The 10,793-nt window shown below is 35.3% G+C and overlaps 1 non-coding gene across 1 annotated transcript; it reads right to left on the reverse strand.

Annotated features, from left to right (window-relative positions):
• Positions 1-2,680: 2,680 nt before the first annotated feature.
• On the reverse strand, positions 2,681-2,799 carry LOC112480900. The gene has a single exon (XR_003046780.1). It is a non-coding gene; the product is annotated as a 5S ribosomal RNA (ribosomal RNA).
• Between the last annotated feature and the right edge of the window lie 7,994 nt (positions 2,800-10,793).

A 10,793-nucleotide genomic window follows, 5' to 3' on the forward strand; every position in this document is an offset into this window, starting at 1 on the left:
AAATGTGCTAGTTTCTGGGCCTTGAGCCTCTGCTTCACTTAAACTGTATTTCTCAATGGCATCTTTTACTCATATGCTTTAGAAATTCTGTCACTAGAAAATTTAGTTTTTTTAATAAATTTATGCTTTTAGTTCATGTTATTCATTGTATACTGTGTATTTGAAGTTGCAAAGAGAGTAAATATTAAAAGTTACCATAAAAAAATATTATAACTGTGAGATAATGGACATTAAACTCATGGTAATTATTTTGCAATATGTAAATACATTAAATCATTATAATGTATACCTTAAACATACAATGTTATATGTCAATTATATCACAAGAAAACATGAAAAAATTCATGCTTTTAGATAAAAATAAATATCACAGTAAGCAGCGCATCTAAGAATTATGAGCCTTCTCAAGCTCCCTCTAACTCTGTCTAAATCCCACTTAGTTCAGCTCTTGATTCGCCATGAAAATATATTAATAATGAAGATATACAAGTTATAAAAATTTATTTTAATATTAGAGCAAGGTAACATAAACACATATTTGGGAAAAAAAGAAACAAGAGTAGGCACCATAATGAAAGGTATCTTTCCTGCCCTGGACCTACACAGACCCACTTTCAAGAAGTAACCACTAATAAATACTTCAAACTAAACAGATCATCCACAGCCTATATCTCGGGTTTTACCAGATGTTAACAGTTTGCTATATTTTAAAGTCAGGCTATAATAAACATTATTAGTGAGTTCTCCTTGGGCACCTGGGGGAGAAAAGAAGTAGAGTTGCTGGGGTTTGGGGACACACACATCTTCAACCATACAGAGTATTGCAATCGTCTCTACAAAATATTTGTACAAAATTATACTCCTGCTGCCCCAAATCTTGACAACATTGACCAATTATCTATCCCTGCACTCATATCAGGCCTTGGGAATTAGTAGGTTTTCAGGATGTCTTGGTATCTAGTAATGTCTCTCCCACCTCTTTAGTCTTCATAATTGTCTGGACTACTTTGTACTGTATTCTTTCAAATGAAGTTTTGAATTACTTCATCAACTTCTGTGGAAAAAAAATCCTATATCCTTTCGATTGTAATCCTGCGTTTACATATTAATTAGGAAGAACGTACATATTTACGACATTAAGTTTAATTATAAACAAGGAATGCCTCCCAGTATATTTAGGTCTTTTAACAGCTTTTAAGTGACTCTGTAAAAGTCTTATGCATCTTTTATTCAATTTATTTCTGGTTACCTGTATTTGCTAAGGATCTTATTTGCAGAAAACAATCTACTCAGGCTATCTTAATCAGAAAACAAAACCGTTTAAAAGTATACTAGGTAGCATGTAGAATTTGCAGGAGAGCCAGAGAACCAAGTTCAGTGCTACTGCCAAGAGGAATGTGGACAGGAGAATATCCAGACCCCAAGGCTCCTCTAGAAGAAAACTCCTACTGCTGCTACTGTGTGAGCTATTCAACGGAGCTAAGACCTGAGGGACTGACCACAGAGTCTGCTCACGGCTAACTCCAAAATAACCAAATGCCAACAGCCTTGCCATACGAACTGATCTTGAATATAGCTGCCTCTTCCATTTGATCACTCCCCACTCCCAGACTCTCCAAGGTTGGCTTTGTTGGTGTGGAAAATATGAGGCAACTGGGCTGTAAGGGAGTCTGGGACATGTACTTCCAACCTTCGTAGGAAAGGAAGGACTCAAGTAGGGGGAGTGTTGGAGTTTTTTAAGTATCTCTTTTAAATATCTTTATCTTAACCAATGATTGTTGCTGGAATAGAGGAATACAGTTGATTTTATATAGACCTTTTTTTCCCAGAAATCCTACTGAAATCTTGTATTAGTACTAATTGTAGATAATCTTGAATTTTTTCAAGCAATCATATTAAGTAAATTACAGAGATATTTTTTTCCTTCCTTTCTAGCTTTCTAGAGCTTATATCTTTTTTTTTTTAATTGTGGCCTCATTTTTATCAAGAGTATCAGTTCAATGTGGAACAGAAGTACTGCTAGTCTTGTTTTTTTTCTTCAAAACCAGGCTATTTCTCTATTATAGATGAAACTATAGGATTATCTATTCTTTCCTAACAGTTTTAAGTAGGAATGACTGTTAAAATTCACCAAATGCTATTTATAACAATTTAGATAATCACATGGTATTTTAGGATGAACATTTACTTGATCATCCAAACGAGGACAGCAGGCAGTTAAAGAGCACTATCGGTGATTATGTCAGAACAACATGAATAAACCTTAATTTTCCCTGGCAGGCTAGGATTAATGTCTATCTTAGTGTTTTTTCCTTTCATGAATTAATGTGGTAAATTAAATTAATATATTTGTTTTATTATAAAAGCATCTTTTGGATGAAATCTAGCCACAGCATTTTTTATTGAATTGCTTTATTTAGTTACCTTATTAGGATTTTTGCACTTAAGTTTATAAGTGAAAATAATGACTAATTATTTTCTTATCCTAAAATAACAGAAGTACAGGAGCCATGCAAATTGAATTGCGGAAGTTTTTTGTGTGTGTGTTTCTAGCATGTATAGCACGGATTATTGGTTTACTTGAAGGTTTGGGAAAAACTGCTTGTACAAATGAACTTGTGATTTTGTAGGTGTGTGTGTTAAATTTGTAGTTTCTGCTTTATTTTTTTATTTTTTTAAAAGCCTACAGCACCTGGTATTCCCAGGTGGTCTCCCATCCAAGGACTAACCAGTCCCGACCCTGCTTAGCTTCCGAGATCAAACGAGATCAGGAGTGTTCAGGGTGGCATGGCCATAGACTGCTTTAATTTTTAAATTAGGATAATTCTGTTAAAGTTTTCTGTATATTGAGATTTTGCTTTTCTATAATAACCATTTTCAATTATTTTTGTTTTTTATGCTTGTGATTGCCACTTATCTTCAAATATGGATTTGTACCATCCTTCTTCATTTACCAGTTTTAGGCATTATCTAATGGTTCTTTGATGTGATGTAAGACAACTTAACTTGCGTCCATCACTGTCTTACCTCCCCGCCCTCCTTTTCTTGCCATTCAGCTTCATAGATGGTAAATGTCTTAGAGGAAAAAAAGAAAAGTCAGCCTTATCTTTGAAGTCCCTAAAGTTGCTGACTTATGAATTTGGGTTCTCAGACTCTCGCTCAGAATCAGCAAATGTTCTCAGAAAAAAGGCAGCTAAAGAACATCAGGTCATGTTGCAGCAGCTCTCCTCTGGAATTTTACTTCCTGTAGTTATTACTTCAGTAGCTCTCTGATCCCTTTAAAAAGATACATTTTTAATTTTATCTGATACTTCTTGTTGTTCTCATGGGGACAACAATCTGTCACAAGCTAATCTACCCTACCAAAAAGGGAAAAAAATCCTCATCTCTGTTCTCTGGTTTCGTTTCCTTCAGGGTCGGTTTTTATTTTTGGCTTTCCTTCGTATTTCAAGATTTCATTAAATATCTAGTGATCCTTATTTTCTTAATCCACATTTGAAAAGGCCTGAGAGTGCTGTTTATAACACTGGTAACCTTAATTTTCAGATGAGCAGGTAGGTGCTGAAATTCTTGGGCCTTCACTCACCTATTATGGAATGTAAATGGCTTTACCTTGGGTCACCATCAAATTAATGATTATATGATGTCTTTTTTATATATAAATAGTTTGTTCAATTTTCTAATAAAAAATTTAAAAAGTCTTCTTCTTCTTTTCCCTCACCAAAACTTAGGACAGCCATTCTGTTTTGGTTCTACTTCTCTCTTCTTCCTTTGTCTCTAAATCAGTGGTGCCCTCTAGAGCCTACCCCACATTGCTTTGTCAGTCATCACTTCTGCTTTCTACTATCCAGATGCTTGTTGGAACTATCTCATTAATAGATGGCTTCTCATCCACTATTTTCATTACTGCAAGTTTTTCTGAAAACTTGAGTTAGAAAAAAACATTTTAGACAAAATAAAAATGGAGAGGTACATAAATAATAAAATGGCACAGTATGAAACAGAAATTTCAGGTATATTTATTTGCCTATCACTGTGCCTAGCACACAGTAAGTTCACAATGAATGTTTGTACCTTTATCCTTATCTACTGGTATGTAATAGACTAAATGGGGTGGTGCTACAACCAAAATTGATGCCATTTTAGGATGAAGGGTGGTTCCATAGAATAAAATTTTGGAGAGATTGGTACAGAGAACCAAGGATCCAAAATCTAACCACATCTACATGACTGTTTAAGACTATAGAAACCCGAAATAGATTTTCATATGTGGAAGAAAATGTAAATACAAGAATAAAGCCACAGTTACACAAGTAATATGCATCTTCTAAGTGGGCTCTTAGAACATCCTTCAACTTTCTTGTGATCATTCATGAGTGAGCAAGGACAACATCTATTATAAGTTTATTCTGCAGGTAAATTAGAATTGTGGCTAAAACTATGTATTCTGGAACTAGATTGTCTCAGTTTGAACCTTGGCCCTATCTCTAACACACTGAATCTTGGAAAAATTTTGAAAACTTCCTGCGTCTCAGTTCCTTCATCTGAAAAATAGTAACTTCAGGCCATTTAGATGGTCTAAGTGAGACAACACATAATGCTTTAGAACAGTGTGTGAGAAATAATAAGTGGTCAATATACGTTTGCTATTATTATTAATATTCTCTAAGTAATTATAGGATTAGAGTAATTTATCATTCTCCTAACCAGCCTTCTGAGTAAATTGAGTTGCAACACCACCATGTCATAGCAACACTGTAAAACTACTGTATAACAATGGCCTCCAAACCAGCACTAATACTTTAAAGTGTCGGTAAACACAGCTATCCAAGGATGCCAACATCAGCCTGTGCAGTGGGACTATGACACTACAGCTTTAGAGGACAGTTTGCAAGCCAGCGCTTTTCTACTTCTGGCTGCACATTAGAACACTGAGTAGCTGTGACAATTCCTTCTCTGGGGTAAGGCCTGGTTTTTAAAGCTCCCAAGCTAAATTCTAACGCATAAGATTTCCCAAGCTTTTATGAATTACTAGAATACTTGTAATCTGTATTTTTAAGAGGGACTAAAGTGATTCTTATGATCTCATTATGCTTGGGAAACAGCTAAAATAAATAACTCTCAGCCTCCTTCAGTTTTCTCTGGTTTTATTGGAACCCTATAGAATTATATGAGCTAGGGAGTAAAAAGGCAGTCTGATGCTTCAACCATTTACGACGTAGTCATCGTTTTTATAAAAACTTTCAAAATGATATATTATACAAATTTGAAAAATCAAAACAAAACCCCCAATTGAAACAATAACCTCTGTTAGCATTCTAGATAACAATATTTTCTTCTATGCAAATATTTTATATATAGTTTATATAACTACATATATTCTGTATTTTTTTTCCTAACTCTGCGTCACCCTTTATAACTATCTTCATAACCACATTTAATGACTGCCAAATGATGGCTCAAATCATTAATTGATTTGAGGACAGGGTCTGTGTCTTAGGCAACTATATATCCCGAGTACCTGGTGCAGCGACTGTAATATAATAGGAGCTAATAAATAGTTGGTGATAATACAGAATTTCTTTTATTGTTCTCCAGTAATGGAGAGTATTCAGAATATGTTTGCTATTATTTTCATTGTTATTAATATTCCCTTGGTAATTATCCAATTCCCTTGGTGATTGGAATAACATTTTTCTACCAACTACTTTTCCAAATTAATTATTTTAAATTAAACTAACATCAAATTGAATTTACATTAAAAATAGAAAACCACATTTAGTGATGTTTAATATTTTTTGAGTGTTTAACAGCTTGTTTCTAATTATTTTCTATAAAGTCATTTCCCAAAAATAAAATTACTGAACAAAAGATCATATTTTTGAATTAAATTACTTTCCCAGTTATTTTAATTTTCAGTGTTATCAGATATGTATTAAGAGATCCATTCTCATATTTAACAGTATTATTATCTTTTTAAATTAAATTACATATTTGGGTGTTATCTTTATAAAGATTTTAGCTAATTTAATAGACCAAAAAAATCTTAAACATCTTAATACCAGATTCACACTTTGTATAGGAGCTACGTCCTTTAGAAGCAGTATCCAAAAATGGCTGTGAATGATGACGACTCAAAGATTACTAGTAATGGCTTTTAACCATGTGGATATGACTGAATATAAAAAGATTTGGAATTAAAATCTATAGGCTTGTTTTCCCATTTTCAGCCATGCCACCTCTACCCCTTTTCCTTAAGTGAAGTTTAGTTAGTACCCAAGAGTGGCTTTCAAAAGATAGTTTGTTAGGGAGTATGTATGTGGGGTGGTGGGTCAGAAAACGTGCAAAGAAGGGAAAGGAGTCTAAGAGAACAATAAAATGACCAAAAGATCAAAGTCCTATAGACCACACAATTCCATTGGACAAGTCCCATTAACAGAGGTGGACCAAAGGTAGTGCTGAATAGTGAGTGTCACCCACTTCAAACTTGACAGAAGCAGGGAAAAGGACAAGGACTGCGGTCTGTCTACAGCTATAAAAACTTTCCCATGAGAAATATCTGATTTGTATATTTAAAGATGAGTAAAGGAGTAATCATATGAAGAATTTGGATATGCACGTACCTGACTTCTCTTGTTCAAGATAAAGGAAATGTATGACCTCATTGAATATTCAGAAAACTGAAAAAAAAAAGGACTAAAGCACAGTAGAAGAGGATATGGCCAGAGGTGAAACCGTACCAGTAGGCAAAGATGACACCATAAAGCCATGCTCCATACTTGATTTGCAGAGCATCATGAAGGAAATGAGGGGCCATCTAACCACGTAAATGATCTAACAAAATTACTGGTTTAGAAAAGTCATTGTGTAACTGCATGAGAAACAGGTTGGAGGGAAATAAGAGGCATTCTTCTGGCAATTTAAGTGAGCAACGACAAGAACCCAAAGAAAGTAATAGAGGAGATATAAAAAAGGGAACGAGTTTGAAGATATATAACAGAACACACGGCAGTCATGGTTTGACCCAATTTTCCAAATCCCAAATTGGATTAGGTATATAGGTATATACTTTCCCATTATCCTATACATTTTTGTTACATTAGGAATTTCCCTAATTCCTACCTAATTCCTAACACATTTTCTTATATATGTTTCTATAATACGTGCACAAGAAATTATTTTATTGTTTGCCTCCACAAATATATAATCTCCTCTGTGAAAACAGAAACATTGTCTTTTTTATGTGCTACTATAACATTAGTGCCTGGCAGTTTTCCTGTAACATAGTAGGTGTTCAATAAATATTAATGTTGATAGTGAGAGGAAGATGCTGGGATAGCTCTCACTGTTTCTGGCTTAAGGAACCATATGCTGTAAGGAAGCATTTTCCCAGTCAGGGAACACTGAAGAAAGAAAAAGTTTGTGGGGGACATAAAGTGGAGTCAGTTCAATTTTGAAAATTTTAAATTTGATATGTCTGAAAAATGTCTAAGAAAAGCTGTTTAGACAAAATTTTACATATTAGCCAGCTTTGTTGTATAATAATCAACCCCCAAAATTCCAAAGGCTCACACCAACAAATGCTCAGTCATCAATCATATTACAAGATAGGCTGAGGCTCTTCCCCAGAACTCAGAAAAAAGAGCAGCCCCTTCTGAGACATGCTGTTTTTGTGGCAGAAAACAGAAGCACAAGAAGCCCAGCCAAACAACATAAAGTTTCCACACAGACACGGTGTATATTGTATTTACTCATCAAGTAGATACCTTTGGCTCAAACAAGTCTGTAGCCAAGCCCCAAGTGGGTGGGACATGGATGTATGACCTTATCACAGGAGAACAGTAATACAGTCTACCACACTTTTATTAAAAACAGTATAGGTCTGAGAATGGGCAACAAACATGCAGAAGATAAAGCTATCAGAGAGTGTGATAGCACACGGGTAGGGTGTGTGGAGTGAGGGAAAGAAATGAACTGGGACTAAACCTGAGGAACAGATAGAGAAGGAAAAAAGCCAGGAAGGAGACTAGATCGAGTAGTAAAAGATGCAGAAGGAAAACAAGGGGATGGACAAGTCCTTGAAGCCAAGGTGGTCTTATCTGTTCAAAAACTGATATTTTAGTTTGCCATAAGTGCTAACAAATAAATTTCATTGCAAGAACAGAAGGCCCATGGAGAGCTGCTGATATCTGCAGATGAAAGAGCAGATTCTAGCATCATCTCGGCCCCAAACCTGCTCCTAAAGTCCCCCCATATGGCTCATCCATTTCCCCAATACCCCTCACATTTGTCTACCTCCCTTCGGGAAATCTCAGATGCCAGATGTCAATGTATGCCCTGTTTCTCTTCCTTTTACCACTGCCTTTCCCACTCTGTCAATCTTTCTTGTTACTGTCATCTCATCTAACTTTTTGGCCTGGCTAGCTGAGGATCCCATGATGGGGTCAGCAAACTTCTTTCTGTTAAGGGCTATATAGCAAATGTCTTAGACTTTGGAGGGCATGTAGTCTCTTTCACAGCTACTCAATTTTGCCTTTGTAGCACCAAAGCAGATATATACAATACACTAAGCAATATATATACAATCTGGTAGCTGGCTAGATTTGGCCTGTGGGTGATAAAGTGCCAATTCAAGTTCTAAAGAAAGGATTCATTTCTGACCATCTCTGGCTGCTTCATGTTATTGACTTAACATACTATTTGTATGAAATATAAGGATTGAGATAAGCAAATTACAGGCATGATTTCTACTAAATACCACTACACACAAATATATCGAGTTGTTATTTGGAGACAATTTACTCCTGTTTTGGTTTGTACTGACTTACATGCCTTGTCTTTAGGGAGAAGAAATACCAGAAGCTGAAGCAGTTCCAACTTAGAATCCATTGTCTCCCCGATAGGTTTGGGGGGAGGGATCAAGAGCTTCAAAAATAGTCCCAATTCTTGATCAGGCTTACTAGAAATGGGGAGGGGAAAGGTAGGCAAAGGTAAAGGGGATCAAATATATGGCCACAGAGGCAATGCGACTTTGGGTGGTGAACACACAATACGATATTCAGATAATGTATTACTAAATTATACACTTGAAACCTATATACTTTTATTTACCAATGTCACCCCAATAAATTTAATAAGTAAGAAAGGAAATCCAAAGTATAAACATCATTTTTGTATTTCTTTGCAAAGAAATTTTCCTTATCTCTATTAAAGTTTTCTTGGAAACGTGAAGGTGTCTCATACTCAAAAACATTAAAATAGTCCTACATTTTATTTATTGTTTCCTTCAAGAGAACAGAGGCCTTGTCTCTTTTCTTTTGTGTCCTTAGTGCCTAAAACAGTGACTATCTTTTAAAAGGCACTCAGTAAATATCCCCAGAATGCATGTTTGTCAGCATTCACCATCAGTGATTGTTCTACAGTGTGGTCCTCATTCTTCACTTATTTTTGGTTCCCCTTTTCGTTTTGGTGAAGTACATCTCTAAAAGTAAGAGTTTACTTCAGAATGTTTTCATAGAAAGGAAGCATTAGGTATAGCAATCCAGTAGGGGCGGAGGTGAGTACTAGGCAAGATGTTTTGAGACTTAAAAGTAAATTGTACTGCAAGTATATTTTAATTTAATGTTTGTCTTTATTTGAGGTGGCTTGCCTACTAATCGGATATTATTGAGGTGGAGGTGGGAGTTACGTTTTGCTCACTACCAGCAATTGCATTTGTAGGTAAGTTTATATCTTCCTACTTACATGCTTGTAGATTATGTTTATGTTCTTGACATTCAGCACTTACCAAAATGCACTAAAGTATGGTCATTTGTTTTGCATTATTCCATTTTGGAAAATTACCATCTATTATGTTTGATTATTGTTTCTATTTCTTTTGTCCTAGGCTCCCTTCAGAAACACAAGCCATTAGAAAACAGTCTTTATTCTTTCTCTTCCAAATCTGTGCTCTCTCATCATTTTTATCTAAATGACCTTTCACTCCAGAATAGTGTGGAGGTTTTCCTTCACATTAAAATGATTTAATTTTCTTCAGAGGCATGTCTATACCTCACTTCCCCCAAAGTGAATTTTAATTTGTAGCAATTCTGACATGTATCAGCCATCTCATTGTGCATTTTATTTTGATGATGTCTGCCCCTCTAAGCCCATTTTCTATTTTCTGTTCATCTTTCTTAATCTCATGCCTTGTGTGCAGTCACAACTGCCAAATTTCCCAGAGGCTACAGATAATGATTTTCAGAAGAATGTTCATTCTTTGGGCCCTCAAAAATGATTCTCCCTTTCTCTTAATATGAAGTATTTTTAAAAATAATTCTCCCTTCTTTCTTATTCTCAACAACGTATTTAGATTACCTTTGGTCCTGCTACCATCCTACTTTGCAGCTTATAATCCTCCTTTTCTGAGCCTTCGGCAGATCACTATGTTTAAATCCTGGTACAATTTCTATCTCCAGAAGGTTTCATTTACATTACCACTGTTATATATGACTGACAGCTCCCTCCTAGAAGACTAACTAGTTCTCAATTCCCATGATTTTCTGCTTCCAAGGTCCCACTTGTATTTGTAAACATCAATTACAGTTGGAACTATCTGGAAATGCACTTCATCACCTTTAGTCTCTACCACCTACTTACTACCTTTTTTTCTCCAGAGATAAAAATCTTGGCCCACATTTAGAAAGATGAGAGAGAAAAAAAATAGAAACAGCATTATTTCTTTTTGATAGGGTAGAACTCAAGAGCCATAGAGAGGGAAATCTAATTTTTCTATCTAATTCACACCTTAGGTC

Source organism: Pteropus alecto, unplaced genomic scaffold (genome assembly GCF_000325575.1).
Source record: "Pteropus alecto unplaced genomic scaffold, ASM32557v1 scaffold20, whole genome shotgun sequence".
NCBI lineage: Eukaryota > Metazoa > Chordata > Mammalia > Chiroptera > Pteropodidae > Pteropus > Pteropus alecto.